This window comes from Haliotis asinina, chromosome 2 (assembly GCF_037392515.1).
Source record: "Haliotis asinina isolate JCU_RB_2024 chromosome 2, JCU_Hal_asi_v2, whole genome shotgun sequence".
NCBI lineage: Eukaryota > Metazoa > Mollusca > Gastropoda > Lepetellida > Haliotidae > Haliotis > Haliotis asinina.
In genome coordinates this window covers 37,603,993-37,616,642 of record NC_090281.1, presented here as the reverse complement: position 1 = coordinate 37,616,642, position 12,650 = coordinate 37,603,993, and positions in this window count along the sequence as shown.

Sequence of the window (12,650 nt, the reverse complement as noted above, 5' to 3'; positions counted from 1 at the left end):
AACTATTAACAATTAATCACATCGTGATGTCGGTTTCTGTAATCAGTGAATAGATCATAGATGAATAATAGAACACAAAAACAGATACAATCTACCGTAATCTTTCTTAAGGGATCGGTTCTTCCATGCAGGCTGATTTTCTCGCCGACAAAGATGCGTTCTTCGGTTGCTCACGTTAAAACATCTTAACGCCACCTTTAGTACATTCTTGAGCGAGACGTTTGGAAAACAGCCGTTATATAATCACTATAAATTTTAAAGGTATACAAGCTGTAACAGAAAAACTATTCGTGCCTTTGAGGTAAGTTTGCCGTACTTTCGGGATTATCAGATTCAGCGATTTATGGTTGACCATAATATTGAGTGAGTGAGTTTGGCTGCAAGGTGTGAAACCCATTTCAGGTGTTCCCCGAAACGGAATAATGCTAAGAGAGGTGTAAAACTATACTAACTCATTCACAAAAGTGACATGGACAACTGGTCGTTCATACTTGCCATTCACTAATACACTTTCTCCCCACCTCATACTTGTCATTCACTAACACACTTTCTCCCCACCTCATACTTGCCATTCACTAATACACTTTCTCCCCACTTCATACTTGCCATTCACTAACACACTTTCTCCCCACCTCATACTTGCCATTCACTAACACACTTTCTCCCCACTACATACTTGCCATTCACTAATACACTTTCTCCCCACCTCATACTTGCCATTCACTAATACACTTTCTCCCCACTTCATACTTGCCATTCACTAATACACTTTCTCCCCACCTCATACTTGCCATTCACTAATACACTTTCTCCCCACCTCATACTTGCCATTCACTAGTACACTTTCTCCCCACGTCATACTTGCCATTCACTAACACACTTTCTCCCCACTTCATACTTGCCATTCACTAATACACTTTCTCGCCACCTCATACTTGCCATTCACTAACACACTTTCTCCCCACCTCATACTTGCCATTCACTAATACACTTTCTCGCCACCTCATACTTGTCATTCACTAACACACTTTCTCCCCACCTCATACTTGCCATTCACTAACACACGTTCTCCCCACGTCGTACTTGCCATTCACTAACACACGTTCTCCCCACGTCATACTTGTCATTCACTAACACACTTTCTCCCCACTTCATACTTGCCATTCACTAACACACTTTCTCCCCACGTCATACTTGCCATTCACTAACACACTTTCTCCTCACGTCATACTTGCGATTCACTAACACACTTTCTCCCCACTTCATACTTGCCATTCACTAATACACTTTCTCCCCACCTCATACTTGTCATTCACTAATACACTTTCTCCCCACCTCATACTTGCCATTCACTAATACACTTTCTCCCCACTTCATACTTGCCATTCACTAATACACTTTCTCCCCACCTCATACTTGCCATTCACTAGTACACTTTCTCCCCACCTCATACTTGTCATTCACTAACACACTTTCTCCCCACTACATACTTGCCATTCACTAATACACTTTCTCCCCACCTCATACTTGCCATTCACTAGTACACTTTCTCCCCACCTCATACTTGCCATTCACTAATACACTTTCTCCCCACCTCATATTTGCCATTCACTAACACACTTTCTCCCCACTACATACTTGCCATTCAGTAACACACTTTCTCCCCACTTCATACTTGCCATTCACTAACACACTTTCTCCCCACTTCATACTTGCCATTCACTAATACACTTTCTCCCCACCTCATACTTGTCATTCACTAACACACTTTCTCCCCACCTCATACTTGCCATTCACTAATACACTTTCTCCCCACCTCATACTTGCCATTCACTAGTACACTTTCTCCCCACCTCATACTTGCCATTCACTAATACACTTTCTCCCCACCTCATACTTGCCATTCACTAACACACTTTCTCCCCACTACATACTTGCCATTCAGTAACACACTTTCTCCCCACTTCATACTTGCCATTCACTAACACACTTTCTCCCCACTTCATACTTGCCATTCACTAACACACTTTCTCCCCACTTCATACTTGCCATTCACTAACACACTTTCTCCCCACGTCATACTTGCCATTCACTAACACACTTTCTCCCCACGTCATACTTGCCATTCACTAACACACGTTCTCCCCACGTCATACTTGTCATTCACTAACACACTTTCTCCCCACTTCATACTTGCCATTCACTAACACACTTTCTCCCCACTTCATACTTGCCATTCACTAATACACTTTCTCCCCACTTCATACTTGCCATTCACTAATACACTTTCTCCCCACGTCATACTTGTCATTCACTAATACACTTTCTCCCCACGTCATACTTGTCATTCACTAATACTTTCTTCCCACGTCATACTTGCCATTCACTAACACACGTTCTCCCCACGTCATACTTGCCATTCACTAACACACTTTCTCCCCACGTCATACTTGCGATTCACTAGCACACTTTCTCCCCACTTCATACTTGCCATTCACTAATACTTTCTTCCCACGTCATACTTGCCATTCACTAATACACTTTCTCCCCACTTCATACTTGCCATTCACTAACACACGTTCTCCCCACGTCATACTTGTCATTCACTAACACACTTTCTCCCCACTTCATACTTGCCATTCACTAACACACTTTCTCCCCACTTCATACTTGCCATTCACTAATACACTTTCTCCCCACTTCATACTTGCCATTCACTAATACACTTTCTCCCCACGTCATACTTGTCATTCACTAATACTTTCTTCCCACGTCATACTTGCCATTCACTAACACACGTTCTCCCCACGTCATACTTGCCATTCACTAACACACTTTCTCCCCACGTCATACTTGCGATTCACTAGCACACTTTCTCCCCACTTCATACTTGCCATTCACTAATACACTTTCTCGCCACCTCATACTTGTCATTCACTAACACACTTTCTCCCCACTTCATACTTGCCATTCACTAATACACTTTCTCCCCACGTCATACTTGCCATTCACTAACACACTTTCTCCCCACCTCATACTTGCCATTCACTAATACACTTTCTCCCCACCTCATACTTGCCATTCACTAATACACTTTCTCCCCACTTCATACTTGCCATTCACTAATACACTTTCTCCCCACCTCATACTTGCCATTCACTAATACACTTTCTCCCCACCTCATACTTGTCATTCACTAATACACTTTCTCCCCACTACATACTTGTCATTCACTAACACACTTTCTCCCCACCTCATACTTGCCATTCACTAATACACTTTCTCCCCACCTCATACTTGTCATTCACTAACACACTTTCTCCCCACTACATACTTGCCATTCACTAACACACTTTCTCCCCACTTCATACTTGCCATTCACTAATACACTTTCTCCCCACCTCATACTTGTCATTCACTAATACACTTTCTCCCCACTACATACTTGTCATTCACTAACACACTTTCTCCCCACCTCATACTTGTCATTCACTAATACACTTTCTCCCCACTACATACTTGTCATTCACTAACACACTTTCTCCCCACCTCATACTTGCCATTCACTAATACACTTTCTCCCCACCTCATACTTGTCATTCACTAACACACTTTCTCCCCACTACATACTTGCCATTCACTAATACACTTTCTCCCCACCTCATACTTGTCATTCACTAACACACTTTCTCCCCACCTCATACTTGCCATTCACTAACACACTTTCTCCCCACCTCATACTTGTCATTCACTAACACACTTTCTCCCCACGTCATACTTGTCATTCACTAACACACTTTCTCCCCACCTCATACTTGCCATTCACTAATACACTTTCTCCCCACTACATACTTGCCATTCACTAATACACTTTCTCCCCACCTCATACTTGTCATTCACTAACACACTTTCTCCCCACGTCATACTTGCCATTCACTAACACACTTTCTCCCCACTTCATACTTGTCATTCACTAACACACTTTCTCCCCACGTCATACTTGTCATTCACTAACACACTTTCTCCCCACTTCATACTTGTCATTCACTAACACACTTTCTCCCCACTACATACTTGCCATTCATTAACACACTTTCTCCCCACCTCATACTTGCCATTCACTAACACACTTTCTCCCCACGTCATACTTGTCATTCACTAACACACTTTCTCCCCACTTCATACTTGTCATTCACTAACACACTTTCTCCCCACGTCATACTTGTCATTCACTAACACACTTTCTCCCCACTTCATACTTGTCATTCACTAACACACTTTCTCCCCACTACATACTTGCCATTCATTAACACACTTTCTCCCCACCTCATACTTGCCATTCACTAGCACACGTTCTCCCAGCTACACGTGTGTTTTTATATTTCGGTTCGGGCCAACAAAAACACTTGTACCTCTATGTCGATTTCTTGCATTGTGTCCTAAGGCACTGGAACTTCTATTGTAAAACTGAATTCCAACCTTAAGCCCTGACCTAGCAGCATGAATGAGGCTCTTCACTCCGGTGACGTTGATCGATGCCCAACGTCAACACACACGACAACGTAGAAGATGACGTGATATCATCGTGGGATTGTGCCACATAGGCACGTTCACCAGCCTACATAATCTCTCGCATAGGCGAGGACGCTGAAGCCGTACAACCCAAGCCCTTTCAAGCAAAATGCATGAGTGAGTGAGTAAGTGAGCAGGTTAAAGCAAAAAGGCGTCAGTATTTCAACCGTACCATACCCTCTTGAACGAGTGACATGTTTCAGCAGGTTAGATTGAGTGAGTCGGTTTCATGCTGCACTCAGCAATATTCCAGCTATATGGTGGAGGTCCGTAAATAATCGAGTCTGGACCAGGCAATCTGGCGATTAACAGCATGAGCATCAATCTAAAGTATGTGTGGTTACGACGGCATCTGTCAACCAAGTCAGCGAGCCTGACCACCCAATCCCGTTAGTCGCCTCTTAGCATGGGCTGGTGAAGATCAGTTCTAACCTGGATGTTCGCGGGTTTCGGCAATTTGGACGCCAGAATGAAGCATGTGTTGCCTTCCCGGTATTGTGGTTGTTGCACTACCCAGAAAGCTGAAAGAACGTGAAAGCGGTTTGATTACTATATGTGGAATTGATCTCCTCCAAACAGTGCTCTACAGGCGACTACCGATATCGGTGGTCAGACTCTTTGATTTGATTGTTGCATGTCATCGTATTCTAACTGAACAATGCTCATGACGTCAATCACTGGATAATCTGCCCCAGGCTTTATTACATTCAGACCATTCTGAAAACTGCTTAGCGTGGCTATAATTAACAAACAAACAAAGATGTACGTTTGTTACTGGAAAAAGCTTCCTCCTGTTTTCAAACACCACTAGGTTGACAGGTAAAACTTTCTGTCTCACAGTTGTGATCAGAGATTTCATTTTGCTAGATCCTGTAACGTTTAGTTAATCTCTCAATCTGTCTACATTTTGAACTGTATCACGTCTGTTTGTGTGATGTTTCACTGATCCAACTAAAAGCGTGTTTTTGAACATGGTACTCACAAATATGCCAACAGTAGATTCGTAATCACAAAGTAGCTCAAGATTTACAGCTTTATTGAACGCACAAATCTGACACAAAGACAGCTGAAGGACCCGGATCAGTCACACACGTGCCGGTGCATTAAGAGTGGTAACATTTAGTCACGAAATAGACATATCTTATTTAAACATGCATCGAAATTAATAAGGTGAGTGAAAAACAATTCTTAACATTGAAGGATGGACTCGTTCAGTCGGACTTGACAAATTATCTAGACTTGAATTGATCTACATTTTTTTCATCTATTTTTAGGGTCTGGGAAATTGACTAAGATCAAGTTGTGGTCAAGGTCATCGAGAATTTGAAATTACATCAAAAACATTAAAGTAGGACACTCTTAAATAACGTTTCATGACTCTTTTTTTCGAAACATTAAGAAAAAAAAGCGTCTTGTCTAATTTTGATGGCAGTAAGTACTATCGGAAACATCACATATATACACATCACATGTGTTGTTATTTCTATTTCGCGTAAATCGACATGCATTTTGTAAAACAAATAAAATAGAAGACATGGTATCATCCTTGACACTATATTGAGTTAGTAATTTATATTTTGTTAGAAATACATCAGATATCATCATGATCAGTTACCAGGAACATACAAAGACCAGGTTCACATATGTGTGCCACGATGCAGGCATCAGTAAAGACGTAGGGACGTTAAGATCAGAACTACTGACGAGCGAAAGAAATTGCACTTCATAGTACAATTCGTCCTGTTTCATTTGCGGCTGAAACAATCTTAACTCAGTGATATAACCAAATAAGGTTTGAGTGAGTGAGTTGGATTTTACCCCGCTTTTAGCAATATTCCAGCAATATAACGGAGGGGTACACCATGTACCCATATGGGGAAGCGAACCCGGGTCTTTGTGGCCCTTTAGCCATTAAACTACAGCCTACCACGACAGACACGGCTGGCTGAAGAACAGTTTTAACATACATCTTCACGGCTATTTAGAATAATTATTTTAAAAAACTCTTTCGTGTTTTCTGGTAAATTTTCATAAATTGCACAACATAAATAGATTGTAAAAGAATGAATGCTGTGTAAGATTTTGCACATCAATGAAAAGCCAGCATTATGCAGATAGACTTTGATGTGAAAAAAAAATACATATGAGGTGTTTTTTGAGGAATTTACTTCATGTTTTGCACTATAAAAGAGATTAAATTTGCCTCCCCAATTTGTTTTGGATTTATCGTCCATTATGAAGAGGTGGGAACGCTGTAAATGGAACATTTGTATTACATACCACATGCCTACAATTACAAGGGTAATAGCCAAACAAATGTATAATATGTTCATTTTGACATGAGTTTTACATTTCGTCTGCAGACATGTGTATGTGTTGTGTGCGTACAGCTTGTGCACATGTGTCCGACTTCACGCACTACTGGATAGGTAGGTAGCCTGGAGGGGACAGTGGTCACTGGAGTGGCGCTACATATGTGGACTGTTATGTTACATTCCTGATATGGGTACAATATGTGAAGACTGATTTAGTATTTAGCATATATTTGCACACTCCTTCTCCATTCTCCACTTCATCAGCAGTAGCATGTAAAGGGGTTGTTGTTTTTTTATTTAAAAAGTCGTTCCACACAATCGTCTTGCAGAAATCTCAAAACAAATTCATTGTGCTTCAACTACTATTAATTTCATCATGTTTATACGGTCGGATCAATTTTTGTTTAACTTTGCATTATCTTCTGTTTAACGCCACACTCAGCAATATTCTAATTCCACTCGGTGGTCTGTAAATAATCGTGTCAGGTCAAAACAATCCAATGATCAACACTATGAACAGCGATCTGCGCAGTCGGGATGACATGTGTAAACCAAATCAGTGAGCCTGATCACCCAATCTCATTTAACCTTGTCACGAAAGCTCACAGTGGGAGCCCACATTCAACTGATACACTCTCTCACGCTCATTAAACATCCTTTCACGCAGTTTCATACATGTCCACATATTTACACCTGAAATGGAAAGATGCAGCTTTCTACCAACAGGAGATACCTACATTCCAATTTACGTTGTAAACCCATACAGATGACGCTGTCAGCATCTCCGTCTCTGTACCGACATCGTCTACATTATGGATGAAGTGTAACAGTATCACAACTTCTTATGGTAAACCATATAGTTAAATCTGATGGAAGAGGTAAGGATTTATATATACATTCCTCTATTAAATATACATTTTTGAAATCCAAATTAAAGACAATTTGATATGCTCGATTGTTAGCGGGAGTGAATGAATTACTACGAATTTACGTCTCTTTTGGGCAATATTCTTGCATTATAGGGGAACGCCAGAAGCTCGCTTCACTTTTTGCACAATGTGGAGACGTGAACCCTGGCCCTAAAGGTAAAGAGGAAACGCTTAGTCCACTTGACAACCATGCAGACCCGTGGACTGGGTGGGCGAGTTGGGTGACATGCCGCGGTGATGAATAAGTAAACAACATCACGAAAGATACGCGATGAAAAGGATTACATAAATTGAGGAATCGAACTCGAAATGACGAACAAATACCACGGTGCTACCCCACTGCCTGATACAGTCTTTATAGACAAGATATAAAATAAATGATCACTTGATTGATACTTATACATACGTACATAACCTTGTTGATATGTATTAAAACTACTTCTGTCTTATTCATGAAGATTCAGGAGTGGTAGGGTAGTCCAGTGGTTAAAGCGTTCTCTTGTCACGCTGAGAACAAGAGTTTGATTCCCGACATGGGTACAGTGCGTGAACTCTATTTCCGGTGACCCCCGCCGTGATAATTATTGCTGGAATAGTGCTAAAACCTACGCAAAACTGAACTCACGAAGACCCAACTGTCCTAAACGCTATAAAGGTTGGTCCCAAGTTGTTCTATAAATAACATACATCCCGTCTGAAGGACATCGAAATTATTTTCGACAAGAGTAAACTGAGAGGGAGAGGAACACCAACCATATCTACAACTCACAAGACTTCAAACTAAACGCATGGTTGATAATACGGGAATACAAATGCGCTGCATGTGATGAGAAATGATATGAAAAGTGGGGGGTCATTACGAGCATACTCACACCCATGTTCTGTAGTGTGTCCCTCCGTGTGTGCGTGTGAATGCCTTGAAACCGTCAGTCTGTCTCGTAGTCCCTGAACCGAATTATTTTCCCATACACCTGTGTTGTGTTTTTGATAGTTATCAACACAGTGCTGTCTTATTCCCGAGGATGCAGGGGCGGTGGGGTAGCCTAGTGGTTAAGCGTTTGTTCGCCACGCCGAGAACAAGGGTTCGATTCACTAAAGTGGTAAACGTTTGGCTGAGTAAGTGAGTTTCAGCTACATTGGCGGCGGTCTGTAAATCGACCAAGCAGTCCTGTGATCAACAGCACAAGCATCGGTCTACGCAATTGGGATACGATGAAATATGTGAACCAACTAGCGAAATTGACCTCCCGGCCCAGCCAGTCGTGTTTTTCTAAGCAGGGCCTTAACAGGCATGTATGTAAAACCATTGAGACCTGATACACGTCGGACACTCTTCAGACGTACTCTTGACACACCGTGATAGAATAAAACCACATTAAAGGGGCGTTAAACCCTACATACTCACTCACTCACAAATAAATTTTATTTACACCTACGTTCATATTCACCCTGGCGAACACACATAGGTAGAGTATAAGTGTTCAAGGTATTACGCGATGAGGGAGCCTAGTGTCTGAATGGTTCACACCGAAGACCCGGGTTCGATCCCCCACTTGGCTACAATGTGTAAAGCCCATTTCTGGTGTCCCCCGCCATGGAATTGTTGGAATATTGCTACAAACGGCCTAAAAGTAAACTCACTCTGAGGTGATAATTAATATTTAGATAATATTTTCTAAAGAATATAACTATTTAACAAGATATAACTATCAATAACTAGACATGCCTGCTTAAAGTATAGAATTCAACATCCATGGACTTAGCCTTCAGTATATAGCCTTAATTGGAACTCTGCTAAATGACAGATTCCACACAGTTACTGGGTGGGGCACAAAACAGTGGAATATTGTCAGACTTGGCGACCTTATTAATTTACCCACGTCGCACCCTGGGGCGTTGGACGACGCTGAGATTACTTCATCGTCAATTGATCTGATCCAGACTCATATTAACAGGCCACCGCGACATAACATAGATATTTCGTACTGCCAAACAATCTCATCTTTACAAAGTATGTGGATATCGGTGAACATGTTCAAGTTTTCAGCAGGTATAATTTTAGCAAGCATTCTTTTAACAGGATTTAACCTCAATTTGTCTACTCTAACGGGTGTGTGAGTGTAGCAACACTTCACAAAATGTAAATCCACTCGTGTAAACAAGCCCGGATCAAGGTGTAGGAACGTCATACAAGCCTACTGGCCCAGGCTAACGAGTAGTGATCGTGTACGGCCAAGTAATTGCCTTTGTATACACATAACCTTCCCAGTAGTTCTCGGTGTGGTAAATAGGGTACGGTCTAAAAAATACCATGTTCAGACTCAGAATTCTTTTATGTCGCTCCTCTTCCACTAAAAATATAATTTAATCATTGTTGTATCACAGATGATAGTGATTTTTCAGTTCAGTCATTTTCTGAGTTTTCGTATGAACTGTGTTTAACAGTACTTGATATACTCATAGAAACAAATAAGGGAACACACAAAAGTACATGTGTTCCTTTATTCTTTTCCAGGTTTCTTCACAAGGTATGTATTGCAGTGTCAGTGAAATTCTGTAACTAAATAAAGGAACACTTGTACTTTCATGTGTTCCCTTATTCGATTCCATGAGTATGTTATTTTATGTACATTTTTGTCTCGAAAGTTTTCATCATCAAGGCTTGACTTTACCTATGTTACTGTTACTTGTTACTAATGTTACGGTTAGTTTTATCAATGTTACGGTTAGTTAGTGTCTGTGTTAGTGTCACGGATTCATCATGATTCCTGTTAAGCTACACAGACCAACGGATGACACCCATAAACTAGGGTCCGGGGAATGATACACACTTGCAGTGTGGCAGTCAGATCTTCGTGTAGGCCTAGTGGTGACAGCGTCCGCAAGTCACGCCTAACATCCGGGTTCGATTCCTAACATATGTACAATGTGTGAATCCCATTTCCGATGTCCACGGCGATATTGCTAGGTTATTGCTAAGAGCGACGTAAAACTAAACTGAAAGGACTTTTGGTGGGAAAGCGGATTGTCGGTGTGTCGAGTTTCGTGTACCCATCGCACGATAATAAAGCAATAGATTGGTTGCAAAGATTATTGACAATAAAACATTCGGTTTTGGTGTAACTCGTAAAAGCCACAGAGTTTACCAGTGACTGCAAAACATTAATACAAAACAAAGTATTCGGCAATACACTGAAAAAAGATCTAGTTGCGTTTTAAGCTAGCATATGATAAAGTTGATGCAGAATATTCCATGTTCGCAAATGTCGGGATAATTTAATCATGAACACACGCTTATGTTCCTAGAGTGAGTTTAGTTTTACGCAGCTTTTAGCAATACTGTAGCAATATCACGGCGGGGAACATCCATGTACGGACTCGAACTCGGATCTTCGCCATTTGGCTACCCAATCGCTCTTCATGTTTGAAGTCGTAACCAACTAAAGGCGGACTATTGACGTCAGATACGAAGAGTAAACTACGAGCTGGACTGGTACGGGTCCCAATTTTCTAACTGGGTACCCGACCCGGGTACCATTTAATTGATACCATACCGACAACCTATCTTACTCTTCGCATGCTTAGTTGTTGATATCTTGAGAGTTTTCAGTTTTTAAAACAATCTCGACCATACGACAACAATGTCGGTGTAAATGAAATAGTACCAAACACATTCAATTAATAATCCATTTATTTTTCACTAGGTCAAAGCGGGGTCAGGTAATGTTATGGGTCCAACTCTTCAGGAAACCCTGCCGGGTATGCGTGATAACCGTCCCAGCCTTACTCCGAGCTTGCAGCTCGGTAATTATTAATTATTAGTAATTATTATTGATCGTCCCAAGCCTTAGATCATGGCATAATCTTCATCTTGCACATAGTCCTTTTAAAGTCTTCTGTGACGTCATAGACCCGTCACAGACCCGGGGTAAACTGGGTCTTCAGCAACCCATGCTTGCCATAAAAGGAGACTATGCTTGTCGTTAGAGGCGACTAATGGGATAGGGTGGTCAGGCTCGCTGACTTGGTTGACACATGTCATCGGTTCCCAATTGTGCAGATTGATGCTCATGTTGTTGATCACTGGATCGTCTGGTCCAGGCTCGATTATTGTGCAGACCGCCGTCATATAGCTGGAATATTGCTGAGTGTGGCGTAGTAATAAACTCACTCACTCACTGTGACGTCATAATAACAGGACGACGTCTTCTTCAGATCCTTACGACAACGCTATGGTTTCCCTTGAAGATCCGGGGTAGAATTGTTCTATACAGTAACCCATGCTTGTCGTAAGAGGCGACTGACGGAATCGGGTGCATGGTCAGGCTCGCTGACTTGGTTGACACATGTCATTGTAGAGACGGTATGGTATCTTAGTGGTTAAAGAGTTCGCATGTGACAGCGAAGACCAAAATTCGATTCCCCATGAGGGTACGATATATGAAGCCCAGTCATGGTGTCCCACGCCGTGATATTGATGGAAAATTGATATAAGCGGAGTAAACCTAGCTTAACCTCACTCACTATTGTCATTGTATCCTAGCTGCGGAGATTGGATTGACGTCCAGTGCTGTTGATCACTGGGCTGTCTGGTCTTGACATTATTTATAGATCGCCGCCATAGCTGAAATATTACCGAGGATGGCATTAAACAAACAAACAAAAATCAAAATAAACAATGGCATGGTATGTCAATGGACGGGCGCGATAAATATTGCTCGGACAAAAGGCCACACACACACTATTCACCCGCATTAAAGAGAACAACAGTTCTTCGTACAACTAATTATCATAAATCAAAAGGCATCCGTGACGGTGCTGTTCATTGTGTTCT